The 15,503-nt window shown below is 35.1% G+C and overlaps 1 long non-coding RNA gene across 2 annotated transcripts in view; it reads right to left on the bottom strand.

Annotated features, from left to right (window-relative positions):
* LOC144578985 (uncharacterized) overlaps positions 1–15,503 on the bottom strand; it is a 63,051-nt gene that overhangs the window by 35,836 nt on the left and 11,712 nt on the right. The window lies entirely within an intron of this gene.

Here is a 15,503-nt window from a genome sequence, read left to right as displayed (position 1 = left end):
GCTACTGTTACTCAATAAAAGACCCTGGAATAAAAAGAGAGAGATGGCTCAGTAGACTAGATTATCTAAGTGGGCTTAGATGTTGACCTGAACCTTAAAGTGATGTTTTACTTCATTATGTTTGTTTTTTTGTTCTATATGTTGTTTGTTTCACTATTTTTATAGTTGATGCCAAGTTGGAGGTCCAGCTAGTCTAATTATACCCCATCAACTGTCTGAGTCATATTTTTATTTATTTTTCTTCCAAGCACACTGATTTCTATCTACAGTTCTTTTAAGATAAGAATCAGTAAGTCAACTGGAGAAATAGCTGGGTTCTTGAGCTATGGAACACTACTGTACTTTAGCGCGTTGTCTAAGAAATGCAGCTCCTTGGTGGTGCTTCTTCTGGTACTTCACAGAAATATACACTCTCTAACCATGCTGCAAGATGGGGCCTTACTTAGGCATTTGAAACTTCAAAACAAGGGAACACCTCTTGGTTGGCCCTTTCTTCCTTGTTACAATTTCTTCGGGGTTTCTACTTACTTCTTGTTTCTCTCTTACAAAAGCCTCCTAATGCTTCTTATTTTTCCCCACAGTGGAGCTTGATGGACACTAGTCCAGAGTCCCAAGACCCTAGCACGATTAAAAGGTATTGACTCTGAAAGTTTAAAACAAGCCTTTACCAACAGAAGTACTTTATAGGAAGAGAGAGACTATTTAACTTACGTATTAGTACATGGGTTATAATGTACATGGTACATATACATTGGCTAATACATTATTATATTAGTTCTAATTAGTAATTAGTACATCAGTACTAAACATGTACTGATGTACTAACATGCATTTATTAGTACATCTGTTACATAATCTTTCTGCCCTGGAAAAAATCAGTAAACATAAATAAAATGGAATTTTGTGTTAAACACAGTTGAACTTTTCATATCTTGCCTCTTTTCTGCTACACAGCTATTCAATCTGCACAGCTTGAGAAGGTTACCAGTTTTGTATCTGCTCCTTTCTGCAGGAGCAAGCAGAAATGCAAATAGTTCCATTTTCCTTCTGGATCGTTCTTGCCTCATTGTTCAATATAAGTCTCTGCAATGATTAAGAGTTCTTGGTTATCAAACACTTGACATGTAGCTAGTGTCACTGAAAAGCTGAATTTGTAACTTTTATAAATCTAATAAATATATTTGTTTACTTTGAGACAGAGTCTCGCTTTGTTGCTGGGCTGTAGTGCAATGGTGTAATCTAGGCTCACTGCAACCTCTGCCTCCTGAGTTCCAGCAATCCTCCCATGTCAGCCTTCCAAGTAGCTGGGACTATAGGTGTGTGCCACCATGCCTGGCTAATTTTTGTAGTTTAAGTAGAGATGATGTTTTGCCATGTTGGCCAGGTTGGTCTTAAACTCTTGGGTTCAAGTGATCTGCCTACCACAGCCTCCCAAAGTGCTGGGATTACAAGCCTGAGTCACCACGCCTGGCTGAGTCTAATAAATTTAAATTTACACTTAAGTAGTCACATGTGTCTATCACACTGGAAACTATCACATTGGAAAACATAGACTTAGGTGTTCTGGAAAGCAACTGAATAGCATGTATCAAGAATCTGAAAATATTAATATTCTTTTAATTTCAAGAATTATATTTCATGATAAAATAGTAAAAGATTCCTATGTTTATTTTAACACTTGCATTCTAAGCAAAATTGAAAAACTCAATTTATGGTACATTCCATGGCTGTTAAATATTGATTTAAAATGAAATTTAAATACACAGGTTAATGCTTTTGTTGTTAAGTAAATATACATGGATTTAAACTTCCCATAGTGTTATCCCATATTTAATTATATGTATTTAAGATATATAGAAGAAAACAAACCAAAAAATTAATAGCTTTATTTTAAAAATAATGAGCAATAAGTGATTTTATTCTTTACATTTTTCTTGTAATATTAAGCTTATATACAGAATAGAAATTGCTTTTTAAATGAAAATATCCCCAGTAAACACTATTCTTAAAACAGTTGTAAGTAATATAGAAGACACGAAAGTAAAATTTGAGAAAAGAGCCTTGCGTTTTAGAACTAGAAGGTAAGTGATAGAATGTGATAGTGCAGATTTAGGTAGACAATGTAAGAAGTTGACCAAAAGAGATTGGAGAGTGAGTAGGAAGCAGATATCCAAAGGCTTAACTGTTTCTTCGGAAGGTACGGCTCTGAAGAAAAGGAGGAAAATACATCATGATCATATCATATCAAACACTTAATGTTTTCTGTATCTACTAGGTATTATTCTTGACTTTTTACATTTAACTGACAAAACAATTAAGTATTGTAATAAAACTCACAGTTTTCTTATTATAAAACATAATAATGAAACTCCTAATTTTCTTTATTATAATGGGCATTACATTACTCATTTGAATTACTCAGAGGAACTGAATAATTGATCTTGTAAAAACAAAGCATCTGCCACTAAAACTTACTGACCTTCTACCAGGCTCTACTGTCTCCTACAGGATGAGACAAGTAAGGTCAAGTGAGTGGTTTTTTTTTTTTTTGTTTTGTTTTGGTTTTGATTTTTTTTCAGCTAGTGCATATCTATCTACGCAAGGAGGAAAGAATCAGACAGCACTGTGGTCTTTTATAATACATATTTCATTTACTCGTCAGTTGGGCGGAACAGCTAATATATGAGGATGGACTCTGGCCAGCCTGGATTCAAATCCCCCTGCTCCACCTTATACCCTCTGCATGCCTGTGGGTACATTATTTAGCCCTGTCAGCCTCAGTTTCCTCATTTATCTAGTGGAGATAATATTATCTACTTCAAGAACTGTTATGAAGATTAGGAGGATAATATATGTAAACACACATGCCTGGCAGAAAAATTACCCTGATGCACAGTTGATGCAGTTGTTGATACTGTTTTTGATGTAATGTCACTGAGGAGTTGCCCTGGATTTTTTGGAAGTTATGGAGTGCAAGTCTTGAATTTGTTATATTTATGAAAACGTGCTATATTTTACTATGCAAACACAAAATTTAGTCATTGGCTGATTCATTCAACAAACATCTGAATGCCAACTCTGTGTCTGATGCGATACTAGGAAATGGAGATGGAAGGATGAATTAGACATTGATCCTCTGCTAAGAAGCAAGTGGAGAGACATTTATGTACAGTGGTTATTTAAAGTGATATAGTAAATGCTCTGCTAGGGATAGATGCTTACTGCTAGGGAAGCTTGGGGGGAATTAAACTCTGCCTGGGCTGGTACAAAAGACATCAAAGAGAAGGCGGCTTTTTATAGTAATAATACCTAACACCATCTTCCACTGTCCATGAACTGTACTAAGAGTTTTGCATATTTTTTCTTCATTGAATTTTCCCTTCATTGTATCATTCTGCCTCCTATCTCATGATCTTTTACAGAAAGTTGCAATATAAGCTAATCTCCTCATATGCTGTTGAGAAAAAGTGAGTATATGGGCTTCTCCAAGTGTATTATTTGATGGGAAGCTGCCCCTCATAGGTGCTCGATACCTAAAAAGAATTCTGTAGTCAAGTATATTTGAGATATAAGTAATGCTTTGCATCTTGTAATACTGCAGTGTTTGGTCATATTTACAGGTTCCAAGAAGACTTGTTGATATTTTTTAAACTCAGACTTTCTCCAAATAGCGACTACAATAAAAAAGTAATTGTAACAACTATAAATACTTCACAGGACTAAGACTTGTGGAACTCTGTAAAGGTGCTGATTTAGGATATACATCTACCTTCTAAACAAACATCTGTATAAGTTCCAGAGTACTCTTTCATAGAGAGAGGCATGGAGGATGGTGATATCAGGCATACAGTTTGGAATATTTCTAATGTAAATGACACATGCTTGGCATGGTGGAAATTGTAAAAGCTGAGATGTTAGTGAAGTAGCATAAAGTACAGAACCAGAAAATGGCAAAGCTGTGGAAGGTTGCATTGTTTAGAAAACAGGGGAATATGCTGAAACTTTAATTAAGCCCTTATAAAATTACAGAAAAATGCTAACATTACAAAGTGTTTAGAAAAGATATACAGAATTATTATTACACTAATATGAAACAATATACTGTTTTTATTTTTTGCTGGTTATACTCTATCTTAAACTATTTCTGACTAAAATTTCCCTCATTTCCTCATATCCTCCTAGTATTCCAACATTTGGTTTATAATATTATCTGTCAATTAACAGGACTTTTGAAATCACTGAAAAATATTTTAAGAAGATTGTAGTGTTTCATTGCATGACTGGTTTTCGATGATACTGTGGTCATGACCTGAATTTTCTTATCAAGTATAACAAATCTTTTCTCATGTCTGGTTAATTATTGCAATTTGATAAATATCTGCTTAACATAATGAAGTTGAAGGATTCTAACACACATGTTTTGCCTTAATATTGTGATGAAAAATGGCTCTAGAAGATGACTAAATGATAAAAAAGGCATATTCTAGGGATGTCTCTTTCTCTATTCTGATTCTACCTCTTGCACTTTGGCTCTTTAAGTTTTCTAATTGTCATCAAATAAGAATTTCCAGGAGCTACTAAATGTTCTATTGGATGATGCACACATCAAACCTTTGGTCAACAGCTCAAACACACAGGTCCTCAAAGGAAAATGTATAACCGGAACGGTGGAGATGGGGTTTGACTGCAGAGCTGCAAAGTGTATTCCAGGGCTGAGCACCAGGTGTGGTCTGGGATCCTTCAGTGGTGTCAATATCGGAACAAGCTTTGTCAGACTCAGGGAGAGGATTCCTAGACACTAATGAATAATTTGCCTCCATTGGGAGGAAAGGGGGTTACCTACAGCCAGGGTCAGAAGTGTTCAGGGATCTGCTTTCTTTCTCTGTTCACTGTCAACTTATATTTTACAATGCACATCTCCTATTTTCCCATACTACAGTAACAAAAAATTAACTAAGGTTTACTTTTTAATTAAATGTAGTACCACTTAGGAAGATGTATGCTAATCTGAGGCCAAATCTGCCGGCCTCAGCTTTACAAGATGCTAGCCCCAGCAGAGCCTGTAAAGCTCTCGATAAGAGAGGCGAGGAGCAAGGTGCAGGTCCCTCAGCGATAACCTCCTGACTCCGACATTATAGGTCTTTCTGCTGGAATTGAGTTCTACATCTTACTCGATGGGTTATTGTCACAGATGAGTAATGAACGCACCCTGCCTGAGTCCCAGGGTGCAGGAGGCAGTCGGTCAGGCCACAGGGAGGCCCAGCTGCAGGCCCGGGGCGGGCAGATAAAGAGAAGGCACTTAAAGGCACAGGGACACCGGTGACTGCTCAGAGAGCAGCCATAGAACGGGCCTGTTGGCTGGGGCAGAGAGTGGGTGCATTAATCACAATGTTCCCTGGGCTAATGGGCAATGCCGAGAAAGCAGCCTGGACCCACAGAACAAAGGCAGAACATGATGAAGAGGGCACCTCTGCCAGCTGAGGGTTTCCAGGATTGGTTTTTGGAAGGAGAAATAAAATAAATGATAGCTACTATGAGCACAAACTGCAGGCAGAAGGCATGATTAGGTAGCAGGTTGACGTGGCATCCTTTGCAAAAGGGGTCTGGATAAACTTCATTTGGATGTTTGATTTCCTTGCAGCTTCCTAGGGAGCTCAGCTCAAGGGTGAAGGGCATCTTCTTTGAGAAACAACACTGCAGGCTTGATATGAGTTCTAGTAAGTGGCTGGTTATAATTATAAAGATAATGTTGGAGATAACTCCTGAGATATAATAGGTAACATAATTAACTATGGTTTTAAAATCCTTATTTGTAATGTGTTATATATTATTCTTGAAATTACAATTGCATTGATTTATCAAATAGATCTTCATTTCTGTAAAAAAGAATAACCTGAGTAGTGTGGCTCCCCTTTACTGTTCCCTCCTGAGTTTTCTGAGACAGATAAAGCGAGAAAGAAAAGAGAGAAAGAGAACAGAGACAATACTTCTAGCCAAGAACAGGAAAACTTTAAGAGCAGAAATGAAAATATATAACCCAGCTATTTCCCTGACCTTAAGATGCTGCACAACTTTTAAGAACAATGGTTTAGAGGGAGGTAAACCAATTGACATTTTTTTTTATTTTTATAGTAATGGTATTGCCCCAGTTGATTAGGTTTTATTTATAATCATTATTATTCAGAAAGATTTTTATAATCTCCTTCACATTTTGCAAAATAATAGCTTTAATGCTTATTTAGAAAAAGTTTTAAGTTAGAAATTTTGGGAGAAAAAGGAAGGAGAAGCATGAAAACAAGAAGTAGAACAATTAATTCCAGCTGGGCAAAACAGGCAGAACACAGTTTCTATTCGGTCAAACCAGGAGCAACTCCTGAGAGGGTCAGGCCTGCGTAGCACAGTGTGACGAGCTCCTGTGTAACCAGTCACTTGGACCTTAGTGGGAACAGTACTTGACATTTTTTTTCTTCACAATGGTGAAATTGTATCTGAGATATCTAGTGGCTTGAGAAAACTATGTTTTCATTTTCATTCAGTTTTCTTTTATTATAACTTTACTTTTTCACTTTTAATAACTGTAGTTTGGTAATATTCCTCCTCCCCACATGCAAATTCTACACTTACAAAAGTGGCAGCATGTTAGAGACATCAAATAATTGTCAGCAAACTTAAGAATCTAGGTCTGCTTTGTCAATTGCTAATTGTTTGGCCTTCGGCAAGTGGTTTCATTTGGGGCTAAAGGAGACCCCCTTTTCTAATCTGTAAAATGTAGACAGCAACAGAGTTCGTGGATTTTTTTTTTCTCATTCCCCTCAAATGCAATTAAACCAGAAAATCTTCATGTTTCTCTATTTGCCTTTGAACAAGAGATTCAGAATCTACATAAAAAGCTATCATGAATTAAAGTATGCTATGTATTCCAGTAGTAAGAGTTACACTAATTCATGTGTATAGTATGAGGTGAAGTACCCTAGTGGCTCAGATATAGGAAAATCTTAGACTTTTAGATAACAAAACCTTCCAGCAACTGTAAAGTTAATATATCAACTACCAAAAATTATGGTTTCTAGTTTGCAGGAACTATTGTAATCAAAAATAGGAAGAGCAGATACTTGGGAATCATTATGTATGTAGATTTAGAAATTCATATATATATAAAAATCTACCATACATAATTATATATAAATATAGACATATATACATCCAAAATATTTCTTAGAAATTATGTTCAAATAAGATATATAAATTTACATATATATCCTATTTGAACATTATAAAATCATACATACATATATAAACTATTTGAACATTATTTCTAAGAGAAGTTGTTTGGACCTACATCCAAATTTGGAGAAGGTGTTTGATTTAAACCATAACCATATTCCTCCTGTGATTTCTTCTTAAAGCCTATCCGAGTGTTTCTGGCTTATTAGACCCTCACTTATCACTTTAATATAGTGACCTGAATTCAAAGCAGACTTACCACCCCCTTCACAGCCGGGGGCATGAGTTAGAGTGTATCCTCTGTAAAGAAATACCCAGGCCTTTATGAGGTTGCAAAACTCTCCTAACTCCTGAGTCATCACCTGGATAAGTATTCAGTTTCTATGCATGGTCCCAGAAATAAAGGAGGTAAACCAGAGGGCTCATGGCTGCTTTCATTTCAGAATAGTTGACTGTCCATTATTTAGAGTAAATCAGGGAGTCCTATTCTGAGCCAGGGAAGAGGCGATTGAAGGAGTACATCATGATTTGAATAATCGATTCTGTTAGTTAACCTTCAACCCTCAGCAGTACCCCAATACACTTAGGTCAAATGAGTATTAATGAATGTTTCTCTAAATGTGCAATCTGAATGGCTAGGATCATCATAATATTATCAATTTTATGCTAACATTTTAGATTTTGACAAATGGCTGAATTGGCTTAAGAAATGTACAAAATGCATAATGTCCAAAAGAAAAAAAAAATACCCCTCACAAGTAGAAGAATAAGCCTAAAATTCTGGACATAATCCTAAAAGTCTAATTTATTCTAAAGATATCGATCATGGATAAGAACCAAAAAATGTTATTTAGCTTGAGAACACATCAAATAATGTGTGTGTTTGTATATATATGCATTTTCCCACATTAAAATTTGCTCTTATAGTGTTCATTTTGAATCCTGTAGAAGTATCACAAAGCAAACTTTCTAATATACTAAAGACTGATAAAACATATAATAACGATAGTAAACTTTATCATGTATTAATGACAGATAGAATGGCTATAATCATGGAAGGCATGCATGATTGTTTCTTTCTTGCTATGTAAATATTATATTGGTAAGAAAAAAATATTCTGGACTGAAAATAAGTCCAATGCTCGATTTTCTAAAATGAGATTCTCTTTTAGAGTTTGCTGTGGTCTGTGCCATTACACATTTTGATGCATTTAAAGTGCTGCTAAAAAGAAACCAAGTTCTTGTTAGAATTTAAAACACAAGGATCCATTTCTGCCTAACAGTCTTGTAGTTGTACATTCCCTGAAGTGTATCCCATCTGCTTTTGGGAGCTCTCATTGCAATATGCAGTGATTGCAGGATAAGCACACCATTTTCCTGTCAATACTTTCCTATTAGCCTCCTGGATCCATACATCATCATCTTGCTGGCCTGCAGTTTGCTTATCTTTGTCTCCGAGGTTGCCTTTGATTTATCTAACACCCAAGCTAATGAGGCATGGAGCCCAGGGTGGCTCCAAGGATAATGCACTCCTGTATAAAAATGCTTAAGAAAGGATCAAGTGCTAATCCATTCTAGACTAAAAGGCCTAGTCCTTCAACAAATGTTGTATTTCTTAATCGCTAAACTAAGACTATAATAGCTCCCCCTTAAGCTACTACCATCAGTAAAACCACACACAATAACTACATGCAATTTACCAAAAGAACTGAAAATTGGATCTTAATTTGTGCTTCCAAAAAAAGGCAAAAAATAGTTTCTGTCTTAGCAATAGTTATCACCATTATTTGACAGCATTCTTATGCAAGAATAAGTTAGCTTTAATATTTAATTTACAGTAATAGTTTTATATTCCCTTTCTGGGACCTATGTTTTTCTAAAGACAAAAATAACAGAAGCTACAATGTTAACTGTGATCTGGATAAATCAAGCCAACCATTTCAATAATGGAGGTAATTACAAAGTGTATATATCTGAAATGTACTGAGTGGTTAGGGGTTGTTTAATTAACATAAAAATTTTAATATTAGCAAGTGTGTTGGTATCACAAAAGCATTGTTAAGAATATATTATAAAATAGTAAATAATTTTCACTATTTTAGTAACACGCAGTTTAGCTATAGAAACACTTTTCACTAATACACAGTGGATTCTACATCCTTACAACAACACAGAATAACCCTTCTTTAGGGAATTAAATTCCCGTTCTTTAGGTAATTAAATCACTTCCCTAAAGAAGTAAGTGATTTAATTTGGTCAGTGTAAATAACCAACCTAGAAATCTAGGTCCAAAATATTTCTCAGAAATAATGTTCAAATAGGAGGTATGTATATCATATGTATATATAAATCTACATACTTAAATAATCCTCAAATATCTAATTTTCCTATTCAGTTTTTCAGTGTAAAGAACCTTGAATTCACTGTGCAGAGATTTTCTTAAACTGTTTTGCTTTTTCTGTTACTCATTTGCCATAAAATTAGGAGGCAGAAGTTTCTTCCCTTTGTAAATCTTCTGCCAGTACTAGGAGCAAAACTATTCTAGAGAAAAGAAGAGAGCAAAAGGAGAAGAGGAGAAAAGAGAAAGGAAGGGAGGGCAAGAAGCAGGGAGAAGGAAAGAAAAAAGCAAATTTATAAGTAAATTGTGGCAAAAGTTCAAAGAGAAGAAAGGCTCACTCAGAAACATCATGCAACAATAAAATCCTTCACCCACTGGTTCACTCTATGCCCCTGAGGACCTGACCAAGGTAATAAGTTCCTTTATTGGTCACTCAGCAATGTTATTGAGAACCAGGGTGGAATTTAATAATGTGACATTATTAGGAATTGTCATTGAGATGTAAATGATCTTCAGTTCATTTATTTGAGTCACATAAAGAACCTAGTTTAGAATGAAAATTACTTATTGATTATTAGAGCAATTAACAGAATAAATTTTACTGCTGGTATTAACATTTTCCTAAAGTCCAAACTGTTGTGGCTTCAACTTAGCAGGACATTTAATCAGTCTGGACTCAAAGATTATCTTCTTTGAGGGAGTTGCTTTTAAAGGATTTATTAAAAACAAGAAATTGCCAAAATTCTTCTAAAACATTTGAACTTCTTAAATTTTAGCTTTTATTAGGGGTGTGGAAACAACCTAGAATAAGATGAAGCTGCATAGACCTAGTTGCATAAGCAAAGGAATAGAATATTCTAATTTTGCTTTATTAAAAGAAACTTTAAGGTCTATTAAGGTGGAATCTGTATTGTCAATTTTCATTTTTTCCCTTTTTGCTAGATTCTGTCAGTCAGCATCATTCATCATTTTAGTGGTTGACTATCTTAGTGGTAATTCTTTCTTTCCATTAGTCTTTATTTTGAAGATCAGATCAATTCTTAGAATAAAGCTTTATCAGAACTTGAACATTTTTGCTATGGTTTTCTAGAAGTGATAATGATGTATACATTTTACATATTGAAAGGTATATAATAATTTGGTGCATAATTCAACACCCAAATCTTTGAAATTTGCTTGTATTATTCTGATGTCACTGGCAAAGTTGTTTTTTAGTCTATAGTATTGCAATTAGCTTCATCCCAGTTCACCTGCCTACCATTTTGCTGTGCTAGAAACTCTTGAAAGGGAATTGCTAATTTACTTAACCTGTTAACTGACATTGCTATTATGAAGTCTTAAAAGATATTCTAAAGTCCAAGTGAGAATTTCGACTAAATTATTGTGTTGGTTTCTTGATGCTGCCATAATCAAGTGGTCTTAAATAATAGAAATTTATTCTGTCACACTTCTGGGGGCTAGATATCCAAAATCTAGGTGTTAACAGGGCTGTGCTCCCTTGGAAGGCTCTAAGGAAGAACTCTTCCTTCCTAGCTTCTGGTGGCTCCTATGAATATGGGACATGCTTGAGCTTGTAGATGCATCACTTTAATCTGTCTGTCTTCACACAGCCTCCTTTGTGTGTCTCCTCTTCTTATAAGGACACTAGTCATTGGTAACAGCCAAGTATACTGGATTTAACACAGTATAAGCTCATTTAACGTGAATAAATCTACAAAGATCCTGTGTCCAAATAAATTTACATTCACAAGTATCAGAAATTAGAACATGATTATATCTCTTTGGGGGATACAGTTTAATCCACTTTAGTCATATAAATAATCATCCTCAACTTCCACCTGCTTCATTTATAATAGCTACTGTTTAGTGAGTGCCTAGCCTGTGCCACTTTGAATGCTTTTTTAAACCTATATAAATAGATACTAAAATTCCAATTGCATACAAGGAAACTGAGTTTTAGATACCTTACCCAAAACCAAAAAGCTTGTGAATGGCAAAGCCAATATTTGAATTGAGCCCTTTTCTAAAGCCCACACATTTTTTCCTGTGTGATCGTCATGAATTAAAGAAAAGATGAAGTGCTTAGACTTGAATTTGTGGTAGACTAACTCTTTAAAGATGAGCTATACATGTAAAATTTCATATGTAATAAAGCAATGTATAATCAAATTCATGAGTGAACAGTATACTCAATATAGATCCTAAATTTGGCAGTACCCCAAAAGACAATGGTATCACTTGAAAGTTCCATCCAGTGTCCACTTTGGTGGTTTCAATGCTACTGCATATTTTAGAAGAGATATCTGTTAAAGGATATTTATAAAGCAGACCAGTGAAATTTGCGAGGTTGAAATTACTGAGCAGATATCACTTCAGAAAGATCTTATCGGGATAATTTTAGATGTGGGCACTCTGTTTATATTATGTTATATTTTCAAATTGCTATAGTGTAAAATTTCTAAATCAACATATGCATGCTGCTGCTTCAAGTACTTTATGAAGGAGAGTTGATTCTACCTCCAAGTAAAAAGGTAGAATAAGGGTTTTTTGTTTTATTTAACTTTTATTTTTGTCATTGATGTATTTTGTTAAAACATGCCAATCAACCAACTGCCTGATTGGTGCTGACAGAAACCCACAGACAAGTTATGAAAAGAGAGGTACATGTATAGATTTGTTACATAGGTAGACTTGTGTCATGGGGTTCTGGTGTACACATTATTTCATCACCCAGGTATTAAGCCTACTACCCATTAGTTATTTCCCCTGATCCTCTCCGTCCTTCCACCTCCACTCTTGGATAGACCCCAGTGTGTGTTGTTCCCCTCTATGTGCCCATGTGTTCTCATCCTTTAGCTCCCACTTATAAGAGAGAACATGAAGTATTTGATTTTCTGTTCTTGTGTTAGTTTGCTAAGGATAATGGCCTCCAGCTTCATCCACATTCCTGTAAAGGACATAATCTTGTATATAATGAATTTTAAACATTATTATTTCTTTTTTATGCAATTATTATACACAATAAAATATTCTTGTTAGACTTTGCATTTGCTTGGTTATTATAAGTAAAAATGGATATTTAAGAATTCTATTTCTTGGCCATTTTACAATGATATTTTTTGCCTGTTTATATTCTAAGCTCTTTGTGTAATGTGTATTTTGAAGGGATGGCTGGTTTATTTCTCTCCATGTTTTCCATGAACTCTTTCTATATTAAGGATATTAACCATTTCTCTACACCTGTTGCTTAATATTTTTCCACGCTAACCTATTTCTTTAACTTTTTTATTCTGCTTTTATCTTAACTCTCCCTCCCCATTTTAATTCTTATATAATTGAAGTTATTGCTTTGTTTCTTTATTGTTCTCTTTCTAAGGTATGTTTAAAATGTCATTTCATACCTCAAGATGATTTAAGTATTTTTCTAGTATTTTTATGGTTTTAACCATTGCCATTGTCTTCTTCATAATTATTATCTTACGTTTTAATAATTGATCCATGTGCTGATTTTTGGCCCAAGTCTTCATTCTTATTAAGTCCCAGGAAGAAATACGATTCTCCTTAAGTAAAGCAGCAACTATGATTTGCCAGACCAGAGAAAGATGCTGCTTGCTAAGAAAGCTGCTGCAGACTCTCACTGAATCTCGGGTTCTTCTGCCTGCATTTAGGGTAATATGAGATAAAACCCCTATGCTGTCAAATTGCTTTCCTCATCCCAGTCTCAGTTTCACTATTATTGAACTGTGAAGTATTGCACTTGTCTCTAATTCTTCAGAAGTTATTGTCCGTCACACAACTGCTCTGATTGTGCCATTTATTAGTTAAGAGTACTAGATCATGTTTAATACAATAGATAAGGAGAAATTACAAGTGCTTAGCATAGCCTCTGCGCCTGTTTGCTAATGTATAAAGTGAGGATAGCAGTACATTGATATGAGGAATAAATAAAATGATTTGTGCAAAGCAAGTGTTACTGGAATTACTATTAGTGTTATTAATGTTATTAATATTTTTCAAGTCTGATAAGAGATTTGGCTTTGGGGAATTTTTAATATTCACTAAGTGAGAAGAACAATAATAGACCATACACTTGGAAACATCATCTAGGGATATTTAGAGAATTCTTAAATACATTTTATTTTGCAATATTTAGTGTTTTATAATAATTTTCTCTGCATTACTGTGTTTCAAACGATAGAATGCGGATGACATTACAATTTATACCTTACTTATTTTTATTTTTTAAGAACCGAATTGCAAGATTGAACCAGATAATCATCTTTTTAAAGATTAATAACAAAATGGTAAACTAGGTGGATAATATAAAGTACTTCATTAATTGGGGCATATGCAAATTCTTAATTTTAATGGAAATTTTATTTGAGTCAGCAAAAACGTACATGGGCTTTGTTCTCTGAAGCAATCCAAGCACATTAAGTCAATAGCAAACATTTGAGCAACTGTCACTCTACTGTATCTTCATCTATCAAAAATAAGCTTTAATTATAAATTTCTCTAGCACTTATTTAGTGTTCTAAAACTACAGTTATTATAAAAGGATATTGTCAGAGGTGAACAGCGTTTACTTATTAACCTCATTTACCAGCAAGCTTCATTGCCCTTCACAGTACTTCAAAATAAACACTGTCTCACATCATGCTGTAATCTTTTAAAGTTTATTCACTACACCAGGAAAATCTTAATTTCATGACTCATGTTTGTGTGTGTGTGTGTGTGTGTGTGTGTCTGTTCTAACTACTGAAGATATGTTTACTTCCTCTATTTCCTATAATCAATTGTATTTTCAGATGGTTATATTTTTCAGTCTACATAATATTCTGTTGCATATAAAAATTGCTCCATGTTAATAATGGGCATTATTAATTAAAAACTACATGCTTGATAATTAGCCTGTAGGGTCTGTCCTCCTGCCAGGACAGGGAAGACTCCCTGGCTGGAACATGTCACACTGACTAAGCTAATGCTGTTCTTGCTCTTAGCCAAAAGGCCAAGCGGTAAGGCAACCAATTGGCTGGAATTTAGCAGTCAGTCAAAGGGTTTGGTCCCTGCTGGATGTAAAGTCATGGACTGAATGACATGGGAGTTCTGTGATGAAGCAGAAGACACAAAAACGGGTCCAAAGTCTGATGAGGCTAAAGGACTTTGAAAATGGAAGTAGACAATTATATAACTTACAGAAATGATGAATAAAGGATTGGTTTTAGTGATTAAATATCCCAAACTATGTAATTGGTCAGTATTATAGACATAACCAAATTCACATTTTAAAAAATTCTTATTTGGGCAGTTTTTTGCTTAAAGCTAGACTGTTTTTAGCCATCTTCAACAAGTACTACTGATTGCCTGCCCAGTGGCTGCTCCTCTCTTCCTCCCTCCAAACAGAATTCCAGCTCTGTTCAGGCATCTGTTCCTCCCCAAACAGCCCCTGGAACTCAGGGGAAACTGAATCTATCTTTAGCTTGAGGGGACTATAATAACTGCCATTGGTACAGCTGTGGTGGGCATGTGACCAAGTTGGACAAATCAGATGAAAAGAAAGTCTTTTATTTCGCTCTGGGGAAAGACAGTCTTTCCCTTTCGACTGAACATGAATGAGGAAGGTTGGGTCCCAGCTGCTGCTGGCAGCCCTCCTGTGACCAAGAGGAAAGCCAGCTTCAAAACAAGGCTGACATACATGGAAGGCATAGATCAAGAGAAATGCCAAAAGATGAAGCTGCAGCCCTGACTGTGCAAGGCCCTGAGGTTGTCCTACCTAAGGCTCTGTTATGTGAGATATGTTTCTAGCTTTTAAAGGCCAGTTGTAGTTGGAATTTCTGAAAGGATCCTACTTCTATATCATCTCATAAGAAGGCATTTATCATTGAAGGCAATTATGTACTGCATTTTACAAAGCATTTTAATTCATTGTATGATTCTTGGT

The sequence above is a fragment of the Callithrix jacchus genome, chromosome 1, assembly GCF_049354715.1.
Source record: "Callithrix jacchus isolate 240 chromosome 1, calJac240_pri, whole genome shotgun sequence".
In the NCBI taxonomy this organism is placed as follows: Eukaryota; Metazoa; Chordata; class Mammalia; order Primates; family Cebidae; genus Callithrix; species Callithrix jacchus.
This window is presented reverse-complemented; position numbering and strand designations above follow the sequence as displayed.